The sequence below is a fragment of the Pelodiscus sinensis genome, chromosome 10 (genome assembly GCF_049634645.1).
Source record: "Pelodiscus sinensis isolate JC-2024 chromosome 10, ASM4963464v1, whole genome shotgun sequence".
Taxonomy (NCBI): Eukaryota; Metazoa; Chordata; order Testudines; family Trionychidae; genus Pelodiscus; species Pelodiscus sinensis.
The window spans coordinates 28,858,442-28,876,323 of NC_134720.1; the positions used below are offsets into that span (position 1 = coordinate 28,858,442).

The 17,882-nt window shown below is 42.6% G+C and overlaps 1 protein-coding gene across 2 annotated transcripts in view; it reads right to left on the bottom strand.

Annotated features, from left to right (window-relative positions):
• GPR149 (G protein-coupled receptor 149) overlaps positions 1 to 17,882 on the bottom strand; it is a 66,053-nt gene that overhangs the window by 22,922 nt on the left and 25,249 nt on the right. The window lies entirely within an intron of this gene.

Here is a 17,882-nt window from a genome sequence, read left to right on the forward strand (position 1 = left end):
CCTAATCCGAACTAGCTAGTCCATGCCGTGTGTAGCCGCGCGGCACGGGGTCCGAACTAGCTGGCATTTAAAAATGGCGCCGGCCGGCTTCATGCAAATGAAGTCCGGAAAATTCAAATCCCGGGCTTCATTTGCAACTGCGGATGACTACATTACCCCCCCCCCCCAGTTCGAACTAGCGGGGTAGTGTAGACATACCCTCAGTTACACAAATGGAAATCTTCAGTCACTCCACCGACTTCATCTGAAGAAGTGGATTATGCCCACTAAAGCTTAAGATACCATATATATATATATTTGTTAGTCTTTCAGGTGCTACAGGACCAATTGTTTTCTAAAGATTTTTTTCACTGACTTTAGCTACAATAGAGTATTGAGGAGAAACTCTTCTATCACATTACAAGCCAACATTCTCCTCTGGAGAAAGCCACCTTTGAGCCATTTCTTGTAATCTCCCCTGATCTTTAACACCCTAGTCTCATAGGGTATGTCTACACTACAGCACTAATTCGAACTAACTTAATTCGAATTAGTTAATTCGAACTAAGCTAATTTGAATTAGTGCATCTAGAACTAAAAACTAGTTCGAATTAGCATTTTGCTAATTCGAACTAGCATGTCCACATTGAGTGGACCCTGAACCGGGGTTAAGGCTGGCCGGAAGCAGTGCCGGCAGGGCATCAGGTTAGGACTTAGAGCGTGGAGCTGCTGTCTCAGGCTAGCAGAGGGCTGTTCTTAAAGGGACCCGACCGCCACCCCGAACAGACAGTTCTCAGGGGTTCCCCGCTCGCTTGTCTAACTTGATGAGGGACAGCAAAGCAGTCCTGGCTTGAAGTGCCCTGAATGCCCACACTCGGCACATCACAGCACTCGGCCATCAGCCCGGCTGCGCTTGCCGCAGGCTGCCATCTGGGGGGGGGTGTAAATTGGGGGGCTGCAGGAGAGCTTCCACCCCAAGGAGCCACCCCAGTCCTCCCCATCGGGGGCTCGTACCCCATTCCTCCCTCACCTCCTTCCACTTACCCCTCCCTAGCCCCCCTTCCTGATGTACAAAATAAAGGACATGTGTGTTCAAAAATAGAAACTCTCTTTATTTAACAAAACTCGGGGGGGGGGGGATTAACCTCTGGGGAGACTGGGAAAAGGGGATGGGAGAGGGGAAGAGAGAGGGTGGGAGAGGGGAGGGCAACTAAAATGATCAGGGGTTTGGAACAGGGCCCATATGAAGAGAGGCTAAAAAGACTGGGACTTTTCAGCTTACAAAAGAGGAGACGGAGGGGGGATAAGATAGAAGTCTATAAAAGCATGAGTGGTGTGGAAAGGGTGCATAAAGAAAAGTTCTTAATTAGTTCCCATAATAGAAGGACTAGAGGACACCAAATGAAATGAATGGGTAGCAGGCTTCAAACTAATAAAAGAAAGTTCTTCTTGACAAAGCAAATAGTCAACCTATGGAACTCCTTGCTGCAGGAGGCTGTGAAGGCTAGAACTGGAACAGAGTTTAAAGAGAAGTTAGATAAAGTCATGGAGGTTGGGTCCATGGAGTGGTATTAGCTAGAGGGTAGAAATGGTGTCCCTGGCCTCTGTTTGTGGAAGGCTGGAGATGGATGGCACAAGACAAATGGTCATTGTTTCGATCCATTCCCTCCAGGGTCCCTAGTGTTGGCGGCTGTTGGCAGACAGGCTACTGGGCTAGATGGACCTTTGGTCTGACCCAGTTCGGCCATTCTAAGCTCAGGGCTCAGGGTCGGGGGTCTCACTGGACTACCCTGATTTTCATGCAAACCTGCTCCTGGGTGGCCAGGCTGGCAGCTATCCTGCCCTAGACAGCCACTTTCCTGTGCCTAGTGCGGACGTTGTGGATGAGGTCCGCGATCTCCGCACTAGACCAGGCGGGCACCCGCCTCTTGCAGCCCCGGGCAGGCTCCTGGAAGCCGCCAGCCTGGTCCTGGGAAGAGGCGGAGGGCTGGGTAGCAGCGGGTGGCTGGCTCATGCCTTGCCAAGTGCAGGGTCTTCTTGCTGAGTGCTGGCAGGCTTGCACCTGGCACGGGCACCATAGCCAGACCGTGCCCCTTTAAGGGCTCCGGGGCCGGGAGGGGGGCAGAAGAGTTTCCCTGATGGTGCCCAGAGTGGCCACCAGGGAAAGCTGGGAAGGGCTAACATCCCACTAGTTCGAATTAAGTGGCCACACAGCCCTTAATTCGAACTACTTAATTCGAACTAGGCGTTAGTCCTCATAGAATGAGGTTTACCTAGTTCGAATTAAGTGCTCCGCTAGTTCAAATTAAGTTCGAACTAGCGGTTTGTATATGTAGCTCCTATCAAAGTTAATTCGAACTAACGGATGTTAGTTCGAATTAACTTTATAGTATAGACATACCCATATCTAAGTAGCCCCTGGGATTTGTTTCCCCCAAGACCACTTCCTCTCCCTCTTCACAGCCATACAGAGTAAAGTTTGCAGCTAGCCTGCAGAGAGATGCAGTCAAAATAACATTGGAAGATTTTCACCTTTGACCAGCATTAAGTAATTTGGGAATAGCAAGATGCTAGAAAACAGCTTCGTAGAGCTCCTTTTATTCCTCAGAACAAAAAATAAAGCTAGGCTTGGAAGCACACTTGTTAGGAACACTCCCTTGCTGTTCCTTCTCCGTCCTTCAAGGAAAGACCTTAGGCATGCTACAAGCAAACTCAAAATCTTTTAACTGTGGAAGTAAATTAGGCTTAATTGAATTTAATGCCACTTTAATTCTGAATAAAAACAACCACGCAGACACTTCATGTGATATAAGTAATCCACTTTAAATTCACACTCCTAATTTATTCAGATTAATGTTCTTAGCAACCTTGTGCAGGCAAGTCCCTAGAAGCCTTGGGACCTTGTCAGAAGCAGAGCTTCAGTTGACCTGCCATCCCAAATTGCTTCCTCACTTTCAACAGCTATTGTTGACCTGTACCTCCTTGTATACAGTTGTTTCCTAGCCCTGCAGGTTAACTGTTATCTTGCTGGTCTGGAACTCCAGGGCTTTCTAACCCTCTCCTCTTGCCCCATTTGGGATCTAGACAGCTACTATACCTGGTCAGAGAGCTAAAAATAAATTTGGAACAACAACAAAAAAACAACAACCCCTAGCTATTAACTTAAATACAAAGGGTGAAATCCTTCTCCTTTAAGTTCATAGTGAAACCCAAAGCATCTGCTCCTCAATAATTAAAGCTATACATCATTTTTAATCCCAAGATGTCAGAATACGTTACAAAGGTAGCTATTCTTATCCCCATTTTACAGATGGAAAAACCAAGGCACACAAAGATGCACCATACCCAAAGTCACCCATAAGCAAAACCAGGAATAGAACTCTGATCTTGTAGGCCAGTGCCCTGTCTGTCTCTCCCCCATCCATGGCAAAATAGCATTAAAACTGAGCAAACCTTTAAGGAGTCTGAGTGCATAATACTTTTAAACTAATGCAGAGGATAGCTGAACCATATTTTTAGAATGTCTCCACTGATGCTTTCCTTGTTCCTTTTCATGGACAATGTTTTCTCTGTTTACTTTAAAAGAGACTGTTTTCAAATCCTCTAAAAATAAAAATTAACTGCAATAACATTTATTAGTGCAGTAATTTGGCCTTTGGAAGGCTGACTGTGATAAATTTCGAGTCTAGCAGTGAAAGGAAGAGATGAGGTCACCCCAAGTGACTTCGAAACCAGTGATTGGGCAGGAGAATGACAATCTGTCCAGATCTGTACTTGGAACAAATTCATCTAAAAAGAAGCAAGAGACAACATTGAAAATAAAAGCTATACAAATATAAGATTGACACATATACTTTTTATATTCTGTTGTTTGTAAGAGACGGTAATAAGCTCAGCAGCTAGTACTCCTTAACAGTGAGCAAGGATATGCAGAGGTCTTCCAATATCTCCCACCTAGATATTTGCCTAGTTTTGCAACATGCTACATTAAAAGCATTAGTGAAGTCAGTACAAGGTAAAATTTCATTCAATGACTTGTTTATAATGCTCTATGTTCTATACCTGGAAATGTAAATACAATATTTACATTCAATTGATTTTAGATCTATATGATAAAAATGAGAAAAGTAAGAATTGTTTAGTGATAATGTGCTATGACACTTTTGTATTTTTATGTCTGATTTTGTAAGTAATTAGTTTTTAAATGAAGTGAAAACAAATCAGGAATACTACAATCTGGAAAGACTGAGAGCCACTGCAGTAATGTAAACTAGCCACCAATGGTCACTACAGCACCCAGGGAGCAGGCAAGCTCAAGAATGCCATAGGCTCTCCCCCCCGCCCAAACTATCAACCATTTAGAAGTACAGAATAGATGCTGCACAGCTGGATCTCCATATACAGAAGGTGTACACACCAAATCTAGAGCAGCTATGTGTGAAACAGATATTAGAGAATCAGGCCTGGTATTTGCAGATGACTCTTGCAGTTGATCAACAGTAGTCTTCACATCTACATTTTAATTAAAGATTTATATCAAATACAAGACTATGTTTATCCAGTCTTTTATTTAGATAAATTTTGTATTCACCAAGTTTTAACTGAGTTTTCTTTCATTCTCTTCAACAAAAAGCAAGATACAATTACTTGACCATCTTCACATTATTCAAATGACTACATTTTTTTCTTGCTCTGAAATTTTATGAGAGTCATTTATCATGGGCCTCAGTTTCTTTACGTTTTATAATTGACGATGTCCTGCAGAATACAAGAGTCTCTGTCACTACACATTGCTTATGCTAAACTTATTATATACAACCAATATGGTGCTACAGTATGGATCTTTGTAGCCCACATAGATTACATTTAAATAGGTCTTCTGCTGGCTGAATACCTGATTGTTCAGGATACAAAATCATGTTCATGACATCATTACAGAATCCACTTAATAAAGAAATAGACTTGCCTAGTGGGATTTGGTTTTATATCTAGTTTTCATCAGCCTTTTATTCTGAAAACCCTTTTTACCTGCTACAGCATCTGTAGGAAATAATGGGGAGCTCAGGATTGTTCATTTTGATCTATGTGCATAATTTTTTTCAGATGAGCAATTGAGAATGTGATCATTATTCATGTCTTTTGGGCATCTGCTATTTGGTATTTTTGGTAAATCCAATAATAAACCAACTATCACAACCCAATCAAATGTGCAAAATCATGAGTGTGCAGCTGCTCTGAGTGTGTACCCATCCAAAATCATAGCCAAGTCCTTGGGGTGGCTAGCTCTTCCCGGCACTTTAGTTGCCACGGCAATACTCTATTTTTAGTGCCGTAGCTAGATGAGAGCTAGCCTGAGTATGTCTCCTTGAGCTAAGAATCACATTCCCGACTCGAAGTGCTGGCTTACCCATAGTGTCGGAGGAGCCTAGATCATTTCATCAGAGCGATAGTGATCTTGTTCATGGAATTGTCTGTTTACTCAGAACAGGCTCTCTAATATCAGTAGTGAATTGGCATAGAATTGACTTTCATGGATGTTCTTCAAACATAGCTGTGGAAGGATAAGGTCTATCTTGATTTTACCTTATCTTGATGGTTTACGCTTTTTTTCTGTGTTTTGTGTGAATATAGTGTTCATACAAAAGAAGCTTCTTGACTGACAACTCTGAATATTTATTTCCTCACCAAAGAACTACAGAATAAGCAGCAACAATGCAAGACAGGTTGCCTCACACTATTAAGCCAATAGTAATAGAGATGTAGCTGTGTTAGTCTAGTCTAGCTGAAACAAAAAACAGGACTATGTAGCACTTTAAAGACTAACAAGATGGTTTATTAGGTGATGAGCTTTCGTGGGCCAGGCCCACTTCCTCAGATCAAATTGTGGAAGAAAATAGGCACAACCATATATACCAAAGGGATACAATGAAAAAAAGTGAACACATATAAAAAGGACAAATCAAACTTCAGAACAGAGAGGAGATGGAGGGGGGAAGGTGGTAAATGTCTGTGAGCTAATGATATTAGAGGTAATAATTGGGGAAGCTATCTTTGAAATGGGTAAGGTAATTAGCATCTTTGTTGAGACCCCGGCTTAAAGTGTCAAATTTAAGCATGAATGACAGTTCAGAGGATTCTCTTTCAAGTCTGGTGTTAAAATGCCTTTGAAGCAGGATGCAGGTAATCAAGTCATTGAGACAATGCCCTTTCTGGTTGAAATGGCAAGAAACTTTTTTCTTTCTGATACAAAATGGATATCAGACAGTGTGCATAGATTCTTTGACGAAGCGTCTGAGACGTTTGTCCAATGTACATAGCAGATACACACTGTTGGCATATGATGACATAAATTATATTTCTGGATGAGCAGAAATATGTGTTTTTGATCTTATAACTGAATTGGTTAGGTCCAATAATGGTGTCAGTAGAGTAAATATGTGGACAAAGCTGGCAATGGGGTTTGTTGCAAAGAAAATTTCCAGGGTTGGTATTAGTGTGGTATGTCCTGTGGTTGTTGGTAAGAATCATCCTGAGGTTAGGTGGTTGTCTATAGGAAACTATGGGTCTGTCTCCCAGAGCCTCTCGGAGTGTAGTATCCTGTTCTAGTATAGGTTGTAGTTTATTGATAATGTGTAGGACAGGTTTAAGTTGTGGGCTATAGGTGATGACAAGTGGTGTTCTATTGTTGGTTTTCTTGGGTCTGTCTTGAAGTAAATGGTTTCTGGGTATTCGTCTGGCTCTTTCAATTTGTTTTTTATTTCTCCAGGTGAGTAATTGAGGTTTATAAATGCTTGGTAGAGATCCTGAAGTTTCTGGTCTCTGTCAGCAGGATTAGAGCAGATGCGGTTGTATCAAAGGGCTTGGCCATAGACGATGAATCGTATGGTGTGTTCTGGATGGGAGCTGGAGGCATGAAGGTAACTGTATGAGTCAGTGGGTTTTCTGTAGAGAGGGGTGTCTAATTTACCGTTGGTGATTTGTACTGTGATATTCAGGAAGCGGATCTCTTGTGTAGAATGGTCCAGGCTGAGATTGATGGTGGGGTGTAGATTGTTAAAATCTCTATGCAATGTCTCCAGTGTTTCTTGGCCGTGGGTCCAGATCATAAAGATGTCATCGATGTAGCGTAAGTAGAGAAAGGGTAAAAGGGGACGGGATCTGAGGAAATGTTGTTCTAAGTCAGCCATAAAGATGTTAGTATACTGTGGGGCCATGCGGGTACCCATGGCTGTGCCACTGATCTGGAGGTATAAGTTGTCCTCAAAATGTAAATAATTGTGGGTGAGAACAAAGTTACATAGGTCTGCTGCCAGATTGGCAGTGGTGATCTCTGGCATAGTGTTTCTAATTGCTTGTAATCCATCTTCACATGGGATGTTGATGTATAGAGCTTCTACATCCATGGTAGCAAGGATGGTGTTATCAGGGAGGTTATCAGTGTTTTTTAGTTTTCTCAGGAAGTCAGTAGTATCTCAGAGATAGCTGGGAGTGTTGGTTGTGTAGGGTTTGAGAAGAAAGTCTACATAGCTGGATAATCCAGTAGTGAGCGTGTTGATACCTGAGATGATGGGACGTCCGGGGTGTCCCGGTTTATGGATTTTGGGAAGCAGATAGAACAATCTTGATCGGGGTTCAGAAGGTGTTTCTGTGTAGATTTGGTCCCGAGTAGATGTTGGGAGGTCTTTAAGGAGACAGTGTAGTTTCTTTTGGTATTCTGAGGTAGGATCAGAGGAGAGAGGTTTGTAAAATGTGGTGTTGGAGAGTTGTCTGGTTGCCTCCTGGTTATAGTCGGACTTATTCATGATGACCACAGCACCACCTTTGTCAGCTGGTTTGATTATAATGTCCGGGTTGTTTTTGAGACTCTGGATAGCATAGTGTTCAGCGCGGCTGAGATTGTGTGTCACTTGTTGTCGTTTGTGAATAATGTCAGTCTGTGCATTGTTGCGGAAGCTTTGTATATAGAAATCCAGATTGTAATTCCGACCATCAGGGGGAGTCCATATAGAATTATTTTTCCTTTGGTGTTGATAGCGGGGATCTGGTTGGTCAGACTGATGTTCATTGATAGTTTGGAAATATTCTTGTAGGCGCAGGTGGTGAAAGAAATCCTCAAGGTCACCACAAAATTGAATTCAGTTTGTGTGGGAGGTGGGGCAGAAAGAGAGATCCCGGGATAAGACAGACTCTTCTGCTGGGTTGAATTTGTAGCTGGAGAGGTTAACAATATTATCCGGTGGGTTGAGGTAGTTGCTGTTGTAGCTTGTGCTGTTTAGAAAGTTTATTGTCTTTTCTATGTTGTAGGGGATAGAAGTGTGTATAGTAGATTTCTTGTCTGGTGGAACAAAAGTCTTGTAAGGTGTTAGTCGATGTGGATGTTTGTCTTGAGATGAGAATCTCTAGGTTCTTGATGTTTTTCTGTTTCTTGTATAAGATACTTATCAGGTGGTTCCTTAATTTCTTGGATAAAGACACTAATTACCTTACCCATTACAAAGATAGCTTCCCCAATTATCACCTCTAATATCATTAGCTCACAGACATTTACCTCCCCTCACCCTCATCCCCCCTCTGTTCTGAAATTTGATTTGTCCTTTCTATATGTGTTCACTTTTTTTTTTATTGTATCCTTTTGGTATATATGGTCATGCCTATTTTCTTCCACAATTTGATCTGAGGAAGTGGGTCTGGCCCATGAAAGCTCATCACCTAATAAACCATCTTGTTAGTCTTTGAAGTGCTACCTAGTCCTGTTTTTTATTGAGCCAATGGGATTGAGACCTGACCTGAATGGAATATCTCTAGAGCCTTGGCTACATGCAGCTTCCCAGCCCCCTAAAATTTTTCATTGTTACTATGCCTTGTGCAATTCCATGAATTCTATTGATGGAGGAACTTTCCTGTAAAAATGCTGCCAGTGGCTGTTGGTGATTTAATGACCGTGTCTTAGTCTACTCAGAGCAGAGTTAGTACATGTTGGTTATGACATTGATATGCAGTCTGCACCGGGGCTTCCATTTGAACTGCACTGACAGTAGCAACACAGAGAAGCCTAAGAGGGGGAAAGAGAGAGTATTTGTGTAAATATTGTCTAGGAATATGCTAAGTACTGTCTCCAGCTCCATTCACATCTTTGGGTTCTCTGCTGGGATTTGCATTTGTCAGTACCCTTCTTGACAATCGAATGAAATGTGCAAGTGAAAGGAAGAGAGAGGCTTGAGAGCTCAACTGGAATACTGTGTCCCATTCTGGGCACCCCATTTATGAAAGATGCAGACAAATTGGAGAGAGTTCAGAGAAGAACAAATAAAGATCTAGAAAACATGAGAGACGATTGAAAAAATTGTGTTTTTTGTAGTATGGGGAAGAGAAGATTTAGAGGGGACATGATGGTAATAGTTTTCTAGTGCTTAACAGGCTGTTATAAGGAGGAGGGAGTCTGAGCACAGGATAAGAATCAATGGGCTTTAGTTGCAGTAACAGTAATTTAGGTTGGATAATAAGAAAAATGTCCTAACTGTCAGGGTGGTTAAGCACTGGAATAAATTGCTTAGGGAGGTTGCAGAATCTCCATCACTGGAGATTAAGATCAAGTTAGATAAACACCTGTCAGCAAATGTCTAGATAATACTTAGACCTGCCATGAGAGCAGGTGACCGGACCTAATGACCTCTTGTGGTCCCTTCCAGTCCTGTGATTCCAAAGGTGTTGGAACTAGAGGTTCTGCCACACACCCCGGTTTGAAGTAGTTTCCAATACTGTATACACAAGGTTTACTGTTGGTTCAATATCTCTGAGCACTAAAAATTATTCTTCTCCTGTTCTATAGTACTCCTTTATCATTCTATATATAGATCACTATCTAATTCTGTATTTATTACCTTGAATAAGTGTTGAAACATCTTAAGCTATAAACAGGTGAGCTGAAATAACAGTTAGCTCTGCTAAGCAAAATAAACTACAAATCCTTTCGTTCCTTCTGTTTGCATTGTATATAAATGAGGCCTAGATATGTAAGTGCGTCTTGAAAGAGTTTGCTTGAGGCAGGCAGTAGATGAGATATCAAGTCAAGTGAAAAATCAGTAAAGCCTATAAAGTAATATATTAGATTCTCAGGGGTTCTGAGAGATTTCTGCTACCTAAAGGCACCTAGCTGGACGCAAAAGTGATGTATGATCACATTGGCACCCACTGTTCAACCTACCATATTTTCTAGGAGAAGTGGGAAAATATTTCATAACATGAAGATATTTCTTTTAATTGCAGCTGCGAAAGAACAAGTGACAAATACAATTTTCCTAAGCCTTTTTTGTTTTGATCATTTTTCATTTCCAATACGTAAGAATTAGGTTTAAGTATGTAAGACAGAGGGCTTCATTACCCTCTCACACCAGTTTTAAACTGGAGTAACTCTCATTGTCTTTAGTGGAGTAATTTTCGATTCATCACTTTAAAGTGAAAAGACAATCAGGCAACAGACTATTCAGATTCTTACATCCAAGGCTCCAACGTATTCTCTAGCAGTACCACATGCTACCACAATAGGGGTATGTCTAGACTACATTGCTCTGTCGATGGAGCCATGTAGATTTGTTTATTGGGCAAAGGGAAATGAAGCAGCAATTATTTAAATCGCTGCTTCATTTCCCTTTTCCTACAACCCTAATCTATATTGCTCCGTCGATGGAGCCATGTAGTCTAGACACAGCCTAGGTGTCTGTCAGCGTCTATTCCCTGAAAACATTAAATGAAAATGATTAGTGCTCTTTAAATTTCTTTATGGGTGTTAAAACAGCAACCAAAAAAAAGGACAAATGGGTCTCCTTTCACATGCATTACTGGATAATGAAGAATGAATCAGGAAATAAAGTGAGGAGACAGTTTTAAAAGAGGATTATTCATGCCTTCCCTAGTTCCTTGAATTACTTCAGATAGGTGAGCATTATGCACTGTCTGAGACTCTACCCCTCTCCTTTGCCTGAATTAGCTGCATTGGGAAGGAGTGAAGTACTCTGAAGAATGCTCAGTCACTTTACAAGTTAAGTCCACATGAAGTACTACTAGAATTTTGCCAAACTCTGACCAAGCATAAAGTAAGTGATTTCAGTTCTAACTGTGAGAGCTTTGGGATGAACCTTTTACTGAGACAAAGTTAGAATTCACAGCATGGGAGTTGTGCTTGACCAAGAAAGGCAAAATTTGGATTTTGGTTGTTTTTTGGTCAGAGACTGTCATTCACCATCTTCCAAATTCCCCCTCCCATCCCCTAATTTTGAAAAGGTTTGCACTAAGAGCTACCTAGGCAGTTCAGAAATCTTCATGGGTGCTGCCGTACTCCCTGCTTGAAGAGGTTTCTATTATACACAGGGTTTACAGTTTGAATGGCTCTCGGTATCCCCCAGAGCCTCTGGAAATCTGTGACCTTCAAATGCCTACCACTACCCCAACTACTGTATATTGTTCCCACTATTGGATTAATGCATTTATTCTCTTACGCCAGTTTTACTTTTTAGCACTATTTATTTTTCATTTTTGCTTCCCCTCTCTTCTTTCCCCCAGTGTTTTTAGAACAAGGTCAGGCAGTCTAACTCCCAACCTTCCAACCAGTATGACACAAAATGTGACAAAAGGGCTGAAATGTTCTTAACAGCTGTACCATACGTAATGATAGATAATGGCGTGTAATTATAAAATTAATTTTTAAGGTTGTCACCCCACTGTGTAAATTAGGTAAACCAGCTCTAAAAAAAAAAACCCCAGAAAGCTAAATTCCATTATGTACAGAAATAAGAATTCCCTCACACAGGTCATCAGCTGGATTTGAATGCCATACTCGGAGCTCTCCAACACAGATCTTTACTAGCCAAGATAAAGGAGCAATTGTCATTCCTTAGGGTGGAGTACTTTGTAGGGAGGGTCTCAAGCACGAACTTGACTAGTGGATTACAAAACTATTTGCTAGACAATAGAATTTACTGGTGATCAGGAGTCATGGGTTTTATTCCAGTCTTTGGGAGAGAGTGTGTCTGATGGGTAGCAGTAGGACAATGATTATAGACAATTATATACAATCTCATAGATTAAGCACATTCATTCTGAGATGCAGGGTAGCTGAATGGATAATCATAGAAGATTGGGGTTGGAAGAGACCTCAGGAGGTCATCTATTCCAACTCCCAGCTTGGTTCTATCACGTCAGAGATCGAGGTGCTATACCCAGCTGTACCGGTAGTGTCACTGAGGTTAGATCAGACTTCCTGGCTCGTATCTGAGTGCACTTTCCCTATAGTGTTTTTAGACAGCAAATCTGGCAGTGCAGATTAACACCTTTCCCAATATCTGTAATCTTGATGAGGGAAAGATGTCTCAGAAAATGAATTATTTTCCTGTCAAAAAGGAAGATTTTAAAATGTATGAGACTGGAGATATCTAGTGACTTAGGTACATCTACACTTGCTCCCTAGTTTGAACCCCTTGGTTCGAATTAATGTCACTACTCAAAAAATGAGGCATTTAAAGAAAATAGAAGAAAGTCCAAGGACATTTTTCTATTTCTCTCTCTTGTGACTGAATAGAAAATTAAAAAGGTAATTTGTGGTTAAATTCTCCTGACAGGCAAATCTGTGAATAAAACTGACTAGGAAGTACTAGGAGTACAAAAAATGAGGAGTAACATTAGTTTGAACCAAGGGGTTTGAGTCGAACTAATGCGTCCCGGAGTACACTTCCTGGTTCGAATCAGCTGGCAAGCGGAATAGCGCATGGGCGAGATTATGCTAATGAAGCACGGGATATTTAAATCCCTGCTTCCTTAGCAATTTCGGTCAGCTATATTTGCATCCCTATTTTGAACTAGGGAGCAAGTATAGACATACTGTGGGAATACTTCATATAACCACCAACGTGAGCTTTGAACAGACAAGGTGTTGGAATACATCTGGAAGAAAATGCACTAGGCAGTTTTAGAGGACAGAAAGGGGTCATTTTCAATGAACTGTGTATGGATTTAGCTACTTGACTTCTATTAACATTAATGGGAGAAGCAAAATATCCCTCAATATCTTTGTTTCTTCTACACTGTGATTTAGTTGTAACACACTGCACCTGTTAATTCTGCCTCTCCTACATCTTCTCTGCTAAGACTTGCTTGCTCTGCAGAAAAACATACAGAAGCTTTATTTTTGTGTTAATATTTTACCATAGTTAAAACAGAAGCAGAAACATAGCTTTTGTGGCAACAAGACACTCAGGCAAATCTATTAGAAGGTGATAGAGCAGCAAGGAAGGAACTTGAGGAGAAAGGGAGAAGGGGACAGAGAGGTGTCAGAGTATATAAATAGATGAGAAGTAGACACGTCAATCTAAGGTAAATAAAATATGACCTAATATTAAAAGACATGCATGTTCCCATTAATCAGTTTAGCATTTAATTTACCGTCTTTTAGCGAATATAACCTGCGAGATATTCCTTTTTACAAACCCCACACCTCCCCCCACGGGGTATTCAGGTGTGCGGGTTATACTGTTTTTTTGTTTGTTTTTTTTTTAAACAGAAAGTACCAGGAAGGAGCCCAGAGCCCTCTCCCGGTTGGCGGGTGGCCCACGCTGTGGATCACCACAACCCCCCACCTCCCGACAGCCTCCTTTGTATCTCGCTTGCAACCTCCCCGCACCTCCTCACAGCCCCCTGGACCCGTTCACCAGTGCACCGGTGTACCATACAGGGGCCGGGGTATGGTGCTTGTTGCTCATGCATGATCCAGCCAGGCTCCCTCCCCTGCCTGCAGCCACCACTGCCACATGTTGGCCCCGCTTCACACTAGCTTGCTGCTTCTGGGCCGGCACCTGCCCTGCTGCCCTGAGCCATGCCCCGGCCCATGAGCAACAAGCCAGCGCACGGCAGGGCTGGCATGTGGCGGCGACTGCAGGCAGGGGAGGGCACCCAGCTGGATCGCTCCCCTGCCTGGAGGCTGCACAGGAACTGGGGCCATGAGTGGCTGGCTATTCCACACCGTAAACATACCCCACGGGTTATACTCGTGCACGGGGTATACATGGTTTTTTTTATTGAAACAGCAAAAACCATGGGGTATATTCAGGTGCGGGGTATATTTGCTAAAATATGGTACCGTGCTGATCGCTTCCACTCATTTCCACTTATTTCTTCCTCACAGTGTGTTGCATTCTGACTCCTCACTCATCCTGCATAGTTCCTTGCTCCACAAGTCATCCCACTCAGATAATGGGCCTTTCAGAACAGGCTGTTTCCAGAAATGGAGCTCTATATAAATATGGCATTTAAAGAAAATAGAAGAAAGTCCAAGGAAATTTTTCTATTTCTCTCTATTGAGACTGAATAGAAAATTAATTTTTAAAAAGGTAATTTGTGGCTAAATTCTCCTGACAGGGAAATCTGTGAATAGAACTGCCTGCAGGTCTCAGCCCCAGACAGGCAAAAGATCTAATTTAGAGTCCTCCTCTGCCTGCCTCTCAGGGGACTGGCTATGCCACCTGGTACTGATTAGTCCAAAAAGAGCCAGTGAATATTGCATTACTGCTATTTATATGGCCCAAACACGGTGCTGGATCCTTTACAAACAGATGAGACTATCCTGTTGCACATATCCATATGCTAAACAAATAATACAGAAAAAGTGTAGGTGCAGGTTCAAAGATTGCATTGCTGCCAGGTTTAGGTGCTCTACACTCTACAGCAAGAGATGTTTGCTGCCCTAAGTCTATTTTACCCTAATCTATTAAAAATATGAAGGTGTTTAAAGATTATTTTGACACTGTTCCTCTTGGGGGCAAATTCTGCTCCTTTTCCATAGCTCCCAAAGTGGTCCTGTTCTGATGTGCAAGTGGGGGGTAGGAAGGAAATACAGTAGGCTCACATCTCCTGTGCAATATGGAATGAAAAACTTCAGTGGCTCCTTACTTGCCAGCATGCAGGATAAAGGTCAGAGTAAGATCATGGCAAAGTATCTGCTGCTACACAGCTCCTCTCAGCCTCTCTCTGCGGAGAGGACACATTATAGCCACTATAACACCAGGAATCCTCCCCAGCCAGGTTGAGGCTACAGCTCTTTATCCCTTCCCAACACTGCTACTTGGATCTGGATCTCCCACTCAAAGGGCATGTCTACACTAGTAAGAAGATCAACTCTCCAGAGGTCGATTTTCTATCATTCAGTTTTAGACGGCCTAATGTAGACTTGAGGGGGCCCCCACTGGCATCCAGTACTCCTCATTCTGCCAGGAGTAAGGGAAGGTGATGGGAGCACATGCTTCCATTAGCTTCCTGCTGTGTGGATGCAGCCATAGCTCAGCTGAAGCTAAGCCAGCTACAGCTGTGCATTTTGCATGGCTCAAGTTGTGTATATTAAACCGACATGTCTGGAATAGTGTAGACTAGACCTATGTGTTTGTGCCCCATATCTTACATTTTGGTAAAGCTAGAAATCCTTCATTAGCTTTCCTTTGCATTCCAACATCTGCATTTTGCCTGGCAAAAGCTAACTACTTCATTCTCAGCATAGAGCTATCAAGGCTATTTAGACCAAGTGGGTTAGCCTTGTTAAATGTTCCATTTATACCAGCTGAGGAGCTGATCTTGTGTATACTGGACTTTGTATTCAGCCTCCCAAAGCCTCTGACATTCCATGGTTTCACAAACCCTATCAAGTGATTACTAAACAAAATGACAAGTGCTTCCTAACCTTAATTTTTAAATTTAGTTTGTAAAGTAACTGTTGTGATTTAGTGCCATGAATTCTAACAGTTCTAGATCTGGTCTGGTTCTTAATCAGGAATAAGTTAGTGTAAACATAGGCTCTTAATATGATATTGTTTTTGCTCCTTGATTGGCTAGGAGAAAATTTCAAAGCAAGAAAATGAGCGATGAGTAACAAAGAGCGAAAAAGTCTTCTTCACGTACATATCCAAGTGTTTGGAGGGAAAACAGCCATTCCCCAAATGTTTGCACAAACAAACATGGATGCGGTCAAAATAAACACTTAGGACTATGTTTACACAGCAGGGTTAAACTTGAAACAAGCAATGCAACTTGAGCTATGCTGATTGTGTGGCTTATTTTGTCACAATAGCTTATTTTGAATTTGGGCACATCTACAGAGCACTTATTATGAAACAAAGCACTCTTTCTCCGACTTTTTACTCCTCATACAATGAGGTTTACAGAAGTCAGAGTAAAAAGCCCATTATTTCAAATTTATTTTGAAATAACAGGCTTGCTGTGTAGACACACAATACATTATTTCGGAATAACTGATGTTATTCTGAAATAACACTGCTGTGTAGACATATCCTTAAAAAGTATTGCTTTAAAACATCCATCTATCAGAGAAAACACAATTCCACTGAGATTTTCAAAGCTGCCTAAGGATTTAGATGGTCAGCTCCCATCAGTTTCAATAGGAACTCTGCGTCTATATGATTGTATAACAAAAATTCACAGTAAGTCAGGCAACCTGCAAAATGTAATTCCCAATATACCCGAGTCAGACACCATTAAGAGAAAGAGTAGCTTTGACTGAAAAATGGGAGCATACTACACTTTTGATTAAAAAAAAATAGCAGTGAGTTTACTTCTAGTTGAATCTGTGTGTTCTGGAAGCCTTAGAAATGGAAGGCTTAGAAATGAAAAAAGAAACTCTTTGTATTCTGTCAGACACTTTCATTCCCTACTCTTTCAGGGTATGTCTATACTACAGCGCTATTTTGAATTAACTTATTTCGAATTAGTTAATTTGAAATAAGCTAATTCAAAATAACGCATCTGTACATAAAAACTAATTCGAAATAGCATTTTTCTAATTCGAAATAGCATGTCCACATTAAGTGGACCCTGAATCGAAGGTAAGGCTGGCCAGAACTAGTGCCGGCAGGGCATCAGGGTTGGACTTAGTGTGTGAGTCGGCTGCCTCAGGCTATCCGAGGTCTGTGCTTAAAGGTACCCTATCCCCCATCCCGGACAGACAGTTCTCAGGTTTCTCTGCTTGCTGGTCTACCTTGCTGAAGGACAGCAAAGCATTTATGTCTCGGAGTGCTCTGCTTGCCTTCACTCGGGACACGACAGAACTCTGCCACATGGAACCAGACCTGCCCCTGGGGACTCTGCTGCATCTTGTGGACACATTGTCAGCAGCCTGGATGCACTGTCTGCAGGCTGCCATCTGGGAGGACCATCGAGGGGCTGTCAGAATCCAGGGGGCCCTGCGTGAGAGCTTCCACCCTGAGGAGCACTAACAGTCTCCCCAGTCTGCTTCACTGGGGGCTTGTGCCCCATTCCTCCCTCTCGTCCTTCCATTTACCCTTCTCTAGCCCCCCCTTCCTGATGTCAAATAAAATACACTTTTGTCTCAAAAATACGAACTGTTTATTTAACAAAACTGGGGGGGGGGGATGAAACTCTGGGGAAATTGGGAAGGGCAGCGGGAGAGGGTAGGGGAAAGGGTGGGAGAGAGAAGGGGCAAAACTTGGAGGAGGGAGCTGGAAGGGGGAAGCAAGGGAAAGAAGGGGGAGGGGAAGCTCAGTACTCAGAGGTGGGGGTCTCACTGGACCAACTGCCTCCCAGCACCACAGGGGAGGGGGCCTTGGTGTCCCCGGGGGGGATGGAGAGGAGGGTGCGGAGGTTGAGGTGGGGGGTGTGGAGGTTGAGGAGGAGGGTGTGGAAGTTGAGGAGAAAGAGGTGGGGGGGGCAGGAGTGGGAGGAGGAACAGTATCTGGGGGGGCAGCAGGTGCAGGACCAGCATTGGGCTGCATGCTCTGCACCAGGGCCTGTAGATGGTGACAGATGGCACGACCCTGGGCAAGCAGTTCCTGCTGGAACTCCTGGTTGTCCTGCGCCCGCTGCTCCATGATTCGGGTTTGGGCTCGCAGGTG